This window comes from Mesoplodon mirus, assembly GCF_964341445.2.
Source record: "Mesoplodon mirus genome assembly, chromosome: 4".
Lineage (NCBI taxonomy): Eukaryota > Metazoa > Chordata > Mammalia > Artiodactyla > Ziphiidae > Mesoplodon > Mesoplodon mirus.
The window spans coordinates 181,225,642-181,239,268 of NC_138979.1; positions in this window are offsets into that span (position 1 = coordinate 181,225,642).

Consider the following 13,627-nt stretch of genomic DNA (forward strand, 5'->3'; position numbering starts at 1 on the left):
TCATGAAAAAAAAAATCAATGCAATTTGAATTTCTCTTCCCCAGCCGGTCTTTGGTAAATTGTTGTAGAGAGCTATTGATCTCTTATTGTGATGTGATTTTTAAACAGCATTAAGGTAAACACAGTCTTATTGTGTTCATTTTACTGGATAACACTTATCTAGACAAAAGGAGACATGAAGCTGCCGGAGCTACTCAGCTTACCTTTAGGAGAGATGCAGTGAATCACCTCCAATAAAAACAAAGCAAAACAAAAAGCTCTTCACGCTGAACGGATCGGGAAAATTGCTCTCTTGTCACTAATTTTGATTGAATTGAGTCGGCAATCTCTGAACTGGTTCACTGATACGACAATAGGAAACATTTAACTATTTCTTGCACTTTTACACATAGAAAGTGGGTTTTCAGACAGTCGGTAGGGTGTGCGTGTTTAAGGTTCAGACACACACAGACAGTGGATGGCCACCTTGGATCCTGGGACTTGATGAAGTAAGATGCTGCCCAGAGAGCTCCCAGCCGTGGCTGGAGATGCAGAGACCTGGCCTTTGCCCTGGGCAGGACCTTGGGAGAGAAGGGACCCCAGAGTTGACAATGCTAATGGCCATGGGAGCTGACATATATTGAGGATTCTCTGTGCACCAGGCTCCACTCTAAGTGCTGTGTGTATCATCTCATGAAACCCTCACGACGTCACCATGGTGGCGCTGCTTTACGACACTCGTGTTTTACACATGGTAGAACTCAGAAGTTGCCGGACCTGGTTAAGGGCGAGCCTTGGCTCAGAATTGCAATGGACCAGGAGGCAGGAAACTCCTATTCCAGCTGTGACTCTGCTGATAGACTTGCCTCAAACAGAACCAATAGGATATATATATGTATTATATATGTATATTATTATAATGTGTATATATATTCATATATACATGAATGTAGAGAAGAGGTGAGGGAAGGAAGGATTTGTTTAAAGGAACTGGCTGATATATGTGGACACTGACAAGTTTAAAATCTGCAGGGCAGGCCAGGAGGCTGGACACCCAAGAAAGAGTTAAGTTTGCCCCTCAAGTCTGAAGGCTGTCTGCTGACAGAATTCCTTCTTGCTCGGGGAAGGTCAGTCTTTTTTCTCTTAAGGCCTTCAACTGATGGAATGAGGCCCACCCCCATTATGGAGGGTAATCTGCTTCACTCAGTGGCTCCTAATTTAAATGTGAGTCTCATCTGAAAAACACCCTCACAGCAACATCTAGACTAGTGTTTTACCCAGTCTCTGCATACTGTGGCCCAGCCAAGCTGACACATAAAATTAATCTTCACAAGTTCACCCTTCACTAACATGGCCCCCATATGCATTCCCTTGAACCACAGGCAATCTCTGAATAAAGACAATCACAAGGTCATGCTTACATGTAACACGATACACCATCCTGCATACAACCAGAAACACTCCAACCTCTTACCCAGAAAAGGATGGAATACTTTGGTGATGTTCCTTCTTTTCCTTGATAGCCTATAACTTAAACACTGTGATGTGAAACTAACAAATACGCTACTAGAAATTTGGGTATGTTGCTGATTTTTCTGTGCATTGGTCCCCTCCTTCATAAAGTGGGGGAAAGTAACCCTAACCTTGCCGCCTGCTGGTGATGATTAAAGGACCCCATGCCTATAAGATGCCCCGCACTCAGTAAACACAGGCCACCTTCTACTTCCCTTTCTCAATCACAGACGAGGTGCTGGCAAGCTTTTTCTGTAAAGGGCTGGAGAGTAAATATTTTAGGCTTTGCGAGCCATTACGTCTTCTCTCCTCACTCTTCAACCCTGCCCTGGTGGTGTGAAAGTCCCTGTAGATGACACCTAAACAAATGGGTGTGGCCATGTGCCAATAAAACTTTATTGTCATCACGGTAATGTGAACTGCTGATCATTTTCCTGAGTCATGGAGTCTTGCTCTTCTTTCGAATTTTTCAACCATTTAGGCATGTAAAACTATTCTCAGATTGCGGGTCCTACAAAAGCAGGTGGCAGGCTGGACATGGCCCACAAGCCATGGTTTGTGAAGGCCAGCACTGGACTCTAAGCCCCCAAGGGCAGGAGCTGTGGATGTTTTCTTCTGCCCAGTGTCCCCAGCATGTTTCCCATGCAGAGCAGGTATGCAACAAATACCTCTGGAATCAACAAAACACGCACTGTGTGATGGAGTTTAGAATCCTTGACCCGTCTACACCTTAGGGTTGAGGGGGACGGCTGAATGAAGATATATTTGTAAACAGCGTTGACACCTCGAGGGGCTGTGCCTTTATAGAGCCTTATTTACCACTTGGCTCTCAAAGGGGAAACTATAAAGTTCACAGCAGTGACTAGGAGGAAGTGGCCAATAAAAAGGGAAGGAAAGAAGGCTCTAAAATCCATTTGGTTGAGTTATTCCTTTATATGCTTATTAATCTAGCAACAACAATTTCATCTCACCCCCTTTGCTTCTCCTGGATCCCCGGGGAGCCTTCCTTTCGGAGGTGGCCTAAGGAGAGGTCAGGGAAACTATGCGGTGCAGTCTATTAAAGCACAGCTGTCCATCAATTAGGACGGAGAAAATTGTCCTGCTGTTTTAGAGTGGCGTGATGCGTCTCGCGTTATCAGGGCAGGCACCGTGAGACAGGATCGGCGCCCGTTCCCCTTCATCCATCTACCCCAGACACTTGTCTGGAGGGCACCCAGGTACCCACATTCCTGCTTCTCCGCTGCCCACAGCCCTGCTCCATCCAGCCCGGACCACAGCCAGAGGGCACCGGCCATCCCGTGTTAGTCCAAAAGCTGATCTACGTCCCAGAGGGCGGTGGGAGACCGGGGGCCCCATAGGTTCCTGTGGATGCATTTCAAATAGCATAGGGCCTCAGTTTCACCTGAATGAGGCATCCACTGAGTTCCCTCCTGTTCTGAGTAGGGCTCCCTGCAGAGGGGGAGTTGGCTGTGGATTCAGAGAGCCTGTTTTCACTATCATTTATATCCCCAAATGCTATTTAATCTACTCTCACTGCCTACAATGAAAGGGAGCATCAAAGAGAATATTGAGTATCATCAAGTAACCAGTTCTCACTCTCATTCTTGATTCAAGTCTGGGTTACTTTTCCCATAATATTTATTTATTTTTATTTTTTAAAATTTATTTATTTATTTATTTATTTATTTATGGCTGTGTTGGGTTTCCGTTTCTGTGCAAGGGCTCTCTCTAGTTGTGGCAAGCGGGGGCCACTCTTCATCGCGGTGCGTGGGCCTCTCACTATCGCGGCCTCTGTTGTTGCAGAGCACGGGCTCCAGATGTGCAGGCTCAGTAATTGTGGCTCACTGGCCCGGTTGCTCTGCGGCATGTGGGATCTTCCCAGACCAGGGCTTGAACCCATGTCCCCTGCATTGGCAGGCAGACTCTCAACCACTGTGCCACCAGGGAAGCCCATAATATTTATTTTTTTAAAAAACAATTTATTTTATATTGGAGTATAGTTGATTTACAATGTTGTGTTTGTTTCAAGTGTACAGCAAAGTGATTCAGTTATACATACACATATATCCATTCTTTTTCAGATTCTTTTCTCATATAGGTTATCACAGAGTATTGAGCAAAGTTCCCTGTGCTATACATTAGGTCCTTGTTGATTATCTATTTTATATATAGTCGTGTGTATCTGTTAATCTCAACCTCCTCAGCTATCCCTCCCACCCATCTTTCCTCTCTGGTAATCAGAAAGACAAATAGCACATGATATCACTTACGTGTGGAATCTAAACAAGTGATACAAATGAACTTATTTACAGAACAGAAACAGACTCACAGCCTTCTATAATATCTAGAATCATACTTTCCAAGGTCATGTGTGGGTTGGCCCCCACCTACCCCTCCAACATCAGCTCCTGTCAGAATACCTCAGGGCCTTTGCACTGTCTCTTTTGCCTCCTCTACTCTTCACTTAAATGTCATCTCCTCAGGTCGTGTTATCTGAAGTCACTCTCCCATCACTTTATCACATCATCCTCTCTATTTCCACGACTTGTAGTTCTTTGGTTTGCTCCCTTCTCCGCATCCTGCTTTCATCATCTCCATAAAAGCTTGGCACAAAGTAGGAGCTCAATACAACCTTGTTGATGGGATGATTGCAATGTAAGGCTGAAGAAAGAGTATCCCAGATGGGAGGCTGCTCCAGAGTAGGGATCAGAGCTCTGGGGTTCCAGACTCAGCCTCCACACATGGCCGCTGTGGTCTGGGGCCAACCATTCAGTCCTTGAGTGTCAGTCTCTGCAGCCGAAAAACAAGGACAATGCTACCACCCTCCCCTCAGGAGCACTGGAAAAATTAAATGCTGCAATGGTTGTGAAAAGTGACTTGTGGACTGTAAATCACCCTGCACGTCTTAGTCACTGGGGACCCTGCCACCTCTGGAGGGCAGGGACGGACAGTGGCTCGGCTTTGTCACTGGACCATCTGGCAGCATCCTTGTTCACTTTCTGTAGTGATTGTTAAGGAAAAGGATGGGGTGGGCTGGTCTAAGCCAACACTAAGGAATTGAGAATAAAGAAATTGTGAGCTGAAAGAGAGATTGTCTAGCTTTCCCCTTGTTATTATGGGCTGGATGGACTCCATAAAATTCATATGTTGGAGTCCTAACCCCCAGTATCTTAGAATGTGACTGTGTTTGGAGATAGCTCCTTTAAGGGGGTGACTAAGGTCAAGTGACGTCTTACGGGTGGACCCGGATTCAATCTGACTGGTGTCCTTACAGAAGAAAAGATTAGGACACAGGTACAGAGGGAAGACCATGTGAAGACACAGGGAGAAGGCGGCCATCTATAAGCCAAGGAAGGAGGCCTCACAAGGAACCAACCCTGATGATACCTCGATCTTGGACTTCCAGCTTCTAGAATTGGGAGAATAAATTTCTGTTGTGTAAGCTGCCCTGTCTGTCATATTTTGTGATGTCTGGCAGCCCTGACAGTTGGATATACCCAGACAGCCCCATTATAGCAGCAAACACCGCTTCTCATTATGGAAAACTGACCTGGTTCAAGGCCCCATGAGAAGTGCCTCTCCCAGCAACTGGCGAGGTGGTCCTCAGCATCTCCAGCTGTAAGATGAGGAAACTGAGACAGAGATGGGGTAAAGTGGCCTTTGCCTGGGCTCACAGCCAGGATGAGGCAAGGCTAGAGCCGTGAGGTCGCTAAGCATAGAGGCTCTGAGAAAGACCTCAGGTTTGAATCTTGGCTCAATCATTTCCTAGCCCTGGGATCTTGGCAAATTACCAACCACAGAGTTTCAGTTTCTCCGTCTTTAAATGGGGCTAATCACAGTGGTACCCAGCTCTTAGAGCTGTTAAGGGGAGTTGGTGAGGTAACTCCTCAGAGGCTTTCTTAGCACACCGTTGGTGGCACAGGAAAAGCTCTCAAGCTCACGGGCACTACTCACAGCTCATACCAGGTTAGCTGGACTTGAGCACCTGCCCTCTTCATGCTGCCCCAGGCTGCCCCTGGCCCCTGGTGATGAAGGCTTTGGGCAGGAATGAACCACAGGCCCTGCTGCCTGATGCACAGACAACAGAAGGGGAGCTGGCCTCCTGCAGCAAATCTGGTGGTTTGAACCCTTCTCTGAGCCCCTGAGACCACCATGTGGGCCTTTTAAGGACCTTCTCCTGTATCTCCTGCCACCATAAAACAAACAAGAAGCCTCGTGTGGTAGCCCATCGCTTCTGTAATTAAGCAATGTAAATGTCAAAAAGGGTGTGAAAGCAAGACACCTTGTGGATGATCTAGCTTAGCAGATTGAGAACAAATCCTAGGTTGAAATGTAAATCCTTTTTTTTTCTTTTTTTTTTTTTTTGACCATGATGAAATTATTGAGCTCCCTGGGAAATGGGACGATGTTAAAGCAGTAGTTCATGATGGTTCCTAACCACATTTACAAAAGGCGTAATAGTCCACGAAAGATTTCCGAATCGAGTCACTCCCTGGTCTGGCCACATCCTAGCTGCGTGGCTTTAGAGGAACTTCCTTAACCTCTCTGTGCCTTGGTTTCCACATCTGTATAATGGGATACATAAGATTACTTATCTTGTAGGTAGTTGGAAAGATCAAGAGATATAATACACAGAAAGCATTTAGCAGAGTGTCTGCTCCAAAAATGATAGTTGTGGTCTGAGTTCTCACTGTTATCCTCATTCTTTTTTTTTTTTTTTTTAAGATGTTGAGGGTAGGAGTTTATTAATTAATTAATTATTTTTTTCTGTGTTGGGTCTTCGTTTCTGTGCGAGGGCTTTCTCTAGTTGTGGCAAGCGGGGGCCAGCCACTCTTCATCGCGGTGCGCGGGCCTCTCACTATCGCGGCCTCTCTTGCTGCGGAGCACAAGCTCCAGTCACGCAGGCTCAGTAGTTGTGGCTCACGGGCCTAGTTGCTCCGCGGCATGTGGGATCCTCCCAGACCAGGGCTCGAACCCGTGTCCCCTGCATTAGCAGGCAGATTCTCAACCACTGCGCCACCAGGGAAGCCCTCCATTCTTTTTTTTTTATGAGAAAATATTTAATAGATTTTAGACTGTAGTTTATATCCTCAGCACGCACAATTATTTAAAAATGAAGTCCTTTCAAAGTTGTTTATTTATTTATTTATTTATTGGACGATAGTTGTCCTTTATTTATTTATTTTTTAAACTTTATTGGAGTATAATTGCTTCACAATGGTGTGTTAGTTTCTGCTTTATAACAAAGTTAATCAGTTATACATAGACATCTGTTCCCATATCCCTTCCCTCTCCTTTTTTTTTTTTTTTTTTTTTTTTTGCGGTACGTGGGCCTCTCACCGTTGTGGCCTCTCCCGTTGCGGAGCACAGGCTCTGGACACGCAGGCTCAGCGGCCATGGCTCACGGGCCCAGCCACTCCGTGGCATGTGGGATCTTCCCGGACCGGGGCACGAACCCGCGTCCCCTGCATCAGCAGGTGGACTCTCAATCACTGCACCACCAGGGAAGCCCTATCCTCATTCTCTTAATTCCCCTCCTCCTCCCTGGTCCACTGTTCGTGGACCCTCCCAGCCCACCAACTGCTCCCGTCCACATGTGTCTCTAATACTCTGTTCTTGCGCTACCATTGCTTTTCCTGCAATGCACTGCTCTCAGCTCTGCATGAGAGACTAGTTAGTAGTCATCCTCCAAGGTCCAGCTGTTGTTACCTCCTCTCTGAAGCTGCTGAGTATTTCCAGGTTCTGTGGTTTGTCTGCCATAGTTCTCCTAAAATCTTGCCAGGTGAATCCGCTTTTCCTCATTTTACACATGGGGAAACTGAGGCTCATGGAGATTGATTTGTCCAAGGCCATAAAGCTTTCAAGGTCACAAGGTTTCACACCTAGAGCTCTGTGGTCCCCAGGCCACCCTGATTTACCCCTATCTCTCTTCCCACATACTGTATTCAAATTATTTGTGGCCCTTGACCCAGTCATGATGTGAATTCTTTGATGGTGGGCATAATTCTATTCCTCTTTTATCCCTGGCATCCAGCAGGATACCCGGTACAGGCAGATGCTTGATAAATACTGGGTGAATGAGTGAAGGGAAGAATAAATTCCACACACATGTAATAAAGAAGTTAGATTTGAAGGGGTCTCTAAGCTCGCCAGAGCCCTCAAAAAGCTAAGTCACATAATTCATGGAAATTTCTTCCTGTCAAAATCGTGTTAGGAAAATACAGCAGCGAGTGGTATGGCAGGATTTTTAACATAATTTGCAATTTCCAAAGCTTCTTATTGAGACATGTACTGAAACAGGCATGGTGGTTGGTCGAATATGTGTATCCAGAGAATTATGTGAGGATCTCAGAGTGGACCCACCTGTGTAGTACCTTGAACTGGGACAGATGTGGAAATAGAAGGGACGTTAGGGCTGAGATCTGTGCATGGTCCTTCTCCGCTGCTTGCTGGTCCCCCTAACCTTCACCGAGTCACTGGCTTTCAGTTTCTTCGTCTGTAAAATGGGGACAACGTGAAATGGGGCTGTGGTAGGAACCATGGCTGCTACATGGAGAATCCCAGGTGAGTCAGTTTCTTCTTCCTCCCTTTGCAATTTATGAGACAGAGTTCAAGTTCTTCACTCTGACAGTTCAGTTGTTAGTCCATCTTTCTACCTAAAATCTTTGTTCTCTGTTGCCACCTGGACAGCATCCCGGCTGCCGTGTCACATTTGCCAGGCCTGGTGCACCAGACAGCTCCTGGTCAACGTGAGAGAGTTGGTATAAATGACCGAAGCTCTTAGAGGTCACTGGATGGTGGCATCTCTTCCAACTGGAGGACTGACTTGGCTGTGAGTGGTGGGACTTCAGTGGGCAGTTACAGGGATGGGGGAATGGATGGTATATTTGAGGGTCCAGAGGGCAAAAAATTCGAGGCATGTGTAGGGGTCATCAGCAGACAGTGCTTTTGAACTGGGAGAGTGAGAAGAGAAAGTGGAGGGGTTAGATGGAGGAAGGGGCTTCTTGCTGAACCGTTGAAGGGATTTTATCCCTTCCTCCTTTCCTATTGTCCATCCTTCCCTCTTTCCTCTCTCTCACTCCCTCTCCCCCTGCCAATTTCAGAAGGACAGAGTTTAAGGCAAGGTTAAAGTTGGAGGAGAGAGAAGACAGATCTCAGTGGGGTTCTGAGTGGGTGTGGGAAAGAGATCAAATCAGCAGAGGATTAAAATATCAATACAGTTTCTGAATCCTGAAACTAAGTGCAAGTCGGTGAAGGACAAAAGACAGAATACCGTATCTTCTTCAACATCACCCATCTCCTGCTTTGTTTCTGTTCCTGCCTTGGAGGACTATGACCCAAATGCTTAGGAACGGGGACCTCCAGGGGACATCTTCCTGACCTACTCTGTAAATCAGAAATCTCAGTTGGTAAGAATTTGATTTCTCCCAGCTTTAACTGAAAGGGAACAAGAATACTCCCTGTCTATCTCTGTCGGTTCATCATCCATCCACCCATCTTTCTTCCTTCCATCCATCCATCCGTCCATCCATCCATCCATCCACCCACCCATCCATCCATCCATCCATCCATCCGTCCATCCATCCTTCTATCCATCCATCCATCCATCCATCCATCCATCCATCCTTCTATCTATCCATCCATCCATCCATCCATCCATCCATCCATCCATCCATCCATCCATCTTCCTTCCATCCTCCTATTCCATCCATCCATCCACTACTACCCAATAATAGTAGTCGAATAGGGGCAAGCAAGGGAGGAAGGGACAATTATTTACTGATGTAGAATTATTGGGGTCATATAGACTTGGGGAGATGAACTCTGTCTTATTCTAGTTACAGTTTTCCTAGTCAATCACCTCATCACTCAGAGATCCAGCTTTGTCACCTGTAAACTGGGGCTAATGGCGCCTGCCTTACAAGGATGTGATGCAGCATCCACCCAAGCACTGTGGATGTAACCTCCCCTAAGCACTTCCTCCGGAGACTTGGGTTGGAACCTCTTCTCGCTAACCTATGCCAGGCACTACTGCACAGATAAGGGGTTATTTGCATATTTTTCCAGAAGCAGAAAGGGGCAGGTCTGCTCTGGCCCCACCCTTTGTGGAGAACGTTCTTCCTGAAGCCTGGCCTTGTGGCAGTGGTTGGCGGGGGGGAGGGAGGTGCCTCACTCCGCCAGAAGTTCTGGGGCGCACTGTGTGGCTCTTGCCCGCCAGGGGGCGTGCGCACCCGCGGGCTGGGCAGAGAGGGAGCCCCACGGGGAGGGTTCGCAGTGGGTTATCCTCCACAAGGATGGGCGCACGTTATCTCCCAGCAGCCCGGTGGGGCGTCCTTGGCGCTGTTTTTCCAGATAAGGAAGCTTAAAGGGGCTGGGAAGGGTAAATAACGTGCCCAAGGTCACACGCCCCTGGGTGGACAGGCAGGATGGCCGGAGGTTTAGAACGGGGGGGCAAAAGCCTGCCGGCTCAGCTGCCCCCGCCCCACTTCCGTTTTGATTTCAGAGGGAAGAGCTCTGTCTTCAACTCAGACCTGTGAAGTGGGTACACGCTGAACAAGAAAAAGGCCACCAAGTTCTGGAGATTCAGCCAGTTGGTTTGGCCGGGGTGTGGTCGGTGACCCAGAGATGCGTGCCCGAGTCTCCCTGGAGACATGCCCAGGACCAGGGCAGCCGCAACAGGACGAGCAATGAGGAGGTTGAAGTGAGTTTTTCAACAGGCTGGCTGTCTTCGTTTTAAAAAGCCATCCTTTATCCTGAGACATCTTTATGGCTGTCCTAGAATTTAGATGTGCAAAGTCCTTTCTTTTATGAAATGAGAGTGAGAATAGATGGTACTTGGGTTTTGATTTTAAAGTTTTGGCCACAGATAAAAGCTGGAAAGTCTACACTGATTTCCTTATCTATCTATTATCTATCTATCTATCTATATATCTATCATTTCTATCATATCTGTCTACTTATTATCTGTATATCCATCTGTCATCTTTCTATCTGTTATCTGTCATTTATCTATCATACCTATCTATCATCTATCTATATATGCATCTATCGTCTTTCTGTTTATCTACCTACCAATCTATTTATCTACTTGCCCGTCTGTCTTTAATTGTAAAATGTACTACTCTGTGATGTCCACAGGTCTGGGCATCCCTGCTCTGTATATCTCAAGGAAGTTCCATAGATTTGGAGGTTTCAGAGCCTTTCAGGGGCTTCTGAGCAGCCACATCTAAGGCAGCTCAAAGCCTGGGAGGACTAGAGAGTAGAAAAGACTCTCACAGGGCTGGCACACAAAGGGCATCCAGCCAGCAGGACTTGGCTTCATCCATTCATTCATTCACTCACTCAACAAAGCCCATGGACCTCTTACTGTGGACCAGCCCCTGTCCAGCGTGCTGGGGGAATAGCAGACAGGGACAGTAACAGCCTTTAGCTTTTCAGTGTAGCAGGGGCCCCCCAAAATACATGGCAGATCTGCTAGCGGTGTGGGTTGAGGAGGGAGGGCTTCTAGAGTGGGGTGGGCAGGGAGTCACAGGAGCTCATGGAGCTAGAGTTGGGGGAGAAGCACCTCGCTCGGCTTGGGGCATGGGAGCTGGCTGGGAGGGGGCAGGGCCCTGTCCATAGGGAAGAGCTTCTGGCTCTCAATGGGAGATTTTCAGAGGACCAGAGGAACAGATTCCTGGGGAGCCCAGGAATTTAAACACCAGGGAAGATGCAAATGTGTGATTTCTTGGAACAACAGATGGACTGTGGTCTTTTTTAGAGCAGAACGCCACTGCTGATTTGGACATCACACCTTCTCTGAGGGTCATGGTAACTGGCCCCTGCATTCACAAGGTCTGTCTGTTTATGGAGCTCTTTCTCAGACTTGATTTCATCTGATCCACACATCAGGCCCACGAGGTGGGTATTATTATCTCCATTATGTAAGAGGACATGGAGCCTCGGACAGATGAGATGACTTGCCTAAGCCCACCTGGCTTGTCAGTTGCGACGTGACCCAAGGCTTCAGGGCCACTGCACCCAAAAGCATCCATTTCCTTCTAAACCCTCTGGACACGATATTTGCCCCATGAACCGCTGCCCTATTTTGTTTTTCTGACATCAACTGGCTTTAGAAAGGTCAGTCAGCTCCTTCGACCAGTGACCTCAGCATCCCGTGTCTCTGAAGGGGACACAGAGGTGGGCAGTGGTCCTGGTGCCCCCTGTACTCCTTCCTTAGCATGTTGGGGGCCACCTCCTGAGAAGTGACTTTAGAAGGGGCCTCAGGAATAATGGGACACGTTGACTCTCAGTGTTCAAAAGGCTGGCACCTGGGGGAAATTCATTATTTATATTCTGCTGGGGGAGTCTCTGCTTATGTTTTTCTCAAGTGAAAACATTTGCTAAGAAGCTCGACAAATCAGAAAGAAGGAACTTAGCTTTTTTTAAAAAAAGGAAATTTAGCATCGGAAGTTGGACTCTAATATTCTGGGTTAAGTCTTTCTGAGCCAGGGAAAAGACGACCCTCACAGCCCTCCTGTGTGGACTTCTATTTCCATGAATGTTGCCCACTGTTCTGTTGTTGGTGTACAGGGTTTTTGTGTGTATGTGTGTTTTTTAAGGATATAAATTCCAACCATGTTTTGTGTGAAGGGTCTCAGTGCATACTGACATGGTGAGTGTCAGCCCCAGATCACTTTAATCAGAGAGTGGATATGCATGATAAAACGGATAAGGGACTTTAATCAAAAAATCCACTGGCCTGGAAACGTGACGCACTCCGCCAAACACACTTCCTCCCACTTTTCTTGTGTCACTGCCAAGATTCTATTTCATGAATATGCATTGGGCATGATATTACATTAAAATGTGACATTGGTGTATGGTGTGGAGGATTTAGAATTCCCTCGCCCGCCCCAAGATGTATGTGTATATCTGTATACACACACACACACAGACACACGCTCACACGTGTGCATTTCTGCAAAGTTTTTGTCAATTGCACATTAATGTCCCAAGGTGATTTTTTTTTTCTTCCCAAAGCTTATTTGGGAGCTGAATATTGGATTTATAACCTGTATCATCCCTAAAAGAAACTAATGGTTATACTAGGCAGGGGTTTTATCTAAACTCTACCCAGGAGTGTCAGTCCCATTTTCAGCAAGGGTTACACCTTTCCATATAAAATTCTCATTTGTGAGAAAAGACACAGGCAGGCGATTTTATGGTTTGTTTCTATTTCAAGGAATTAATTCCAGGCGTAGTGAACGAGGGAGTGTTTTGGCTGCATCACGTGCCTTTAGAAACAGGCCGAGAGACCCTGGTGAAATGCTTGGGGCACCCTTCCTGAGGAGCACCTTTGGGGCTCACGTCTGTCTGCTTTGGAAACCTCAGACTCCAGCTAATTGGTGGCCGTCAGCCCCCAGCTCTCCTCTCTGCCTGCTGTGTTTTTTCCTCCATCTAGATGGAGGCTGCAAAATTTGAGACTTGATCGGAAATAATATCATGCCGTGCAAAGCACACAACTTGCCGAGTAAAGGTGCACTGCACAGATTAAAGATGAGTGTATTGTCAGACCTTGTCTGATGTCTTGCAGAGTCCCTCTGTGGAAAAATTCTGGGTGGTGTTTGGCAAGCACAGATTCATCTGAAGGAATCAGGGGCTGCACGGCTCCATAATACTATTTGCATAGAAATGGGCTGGCATCTGACTCCCCAAAGGGCTGGGTGTTGCTTGGATTCTCCGTGGCACTGGTGGCAAAAGGCTCGTGCTAGTCTCTGCTGTAATTCTGTCTGTACAGACGATCCAGACATGGTGGGAGTTTTCTGGGCTTTAGTTAGGGTCCTTTGAGCGTTATGCCTACTTCTCTTACCCACTTAAAATCTTTTCACAAGGATGCATATGGGGTTATGTACTTGGTGGAATAGTGTCCCATCCCCAAATCCATGCCCACCCAGAACCTCAGAATGTGACCTTAATTGGAAATAGGGTCTTTGCAGATGCAATTTGTGAAGGACCTGGAGATGAGCTCCTTCTGGATTTAGGATAGGCCCTAAGGCCAATAACTGGTGTGCCTATAAGAGTAGGAGAAAACAAGCAGAGAGGCATAGAGAAAAGGTGGCCATGTGGAGACGGGACAGAGACGGGGTGCTGTTAC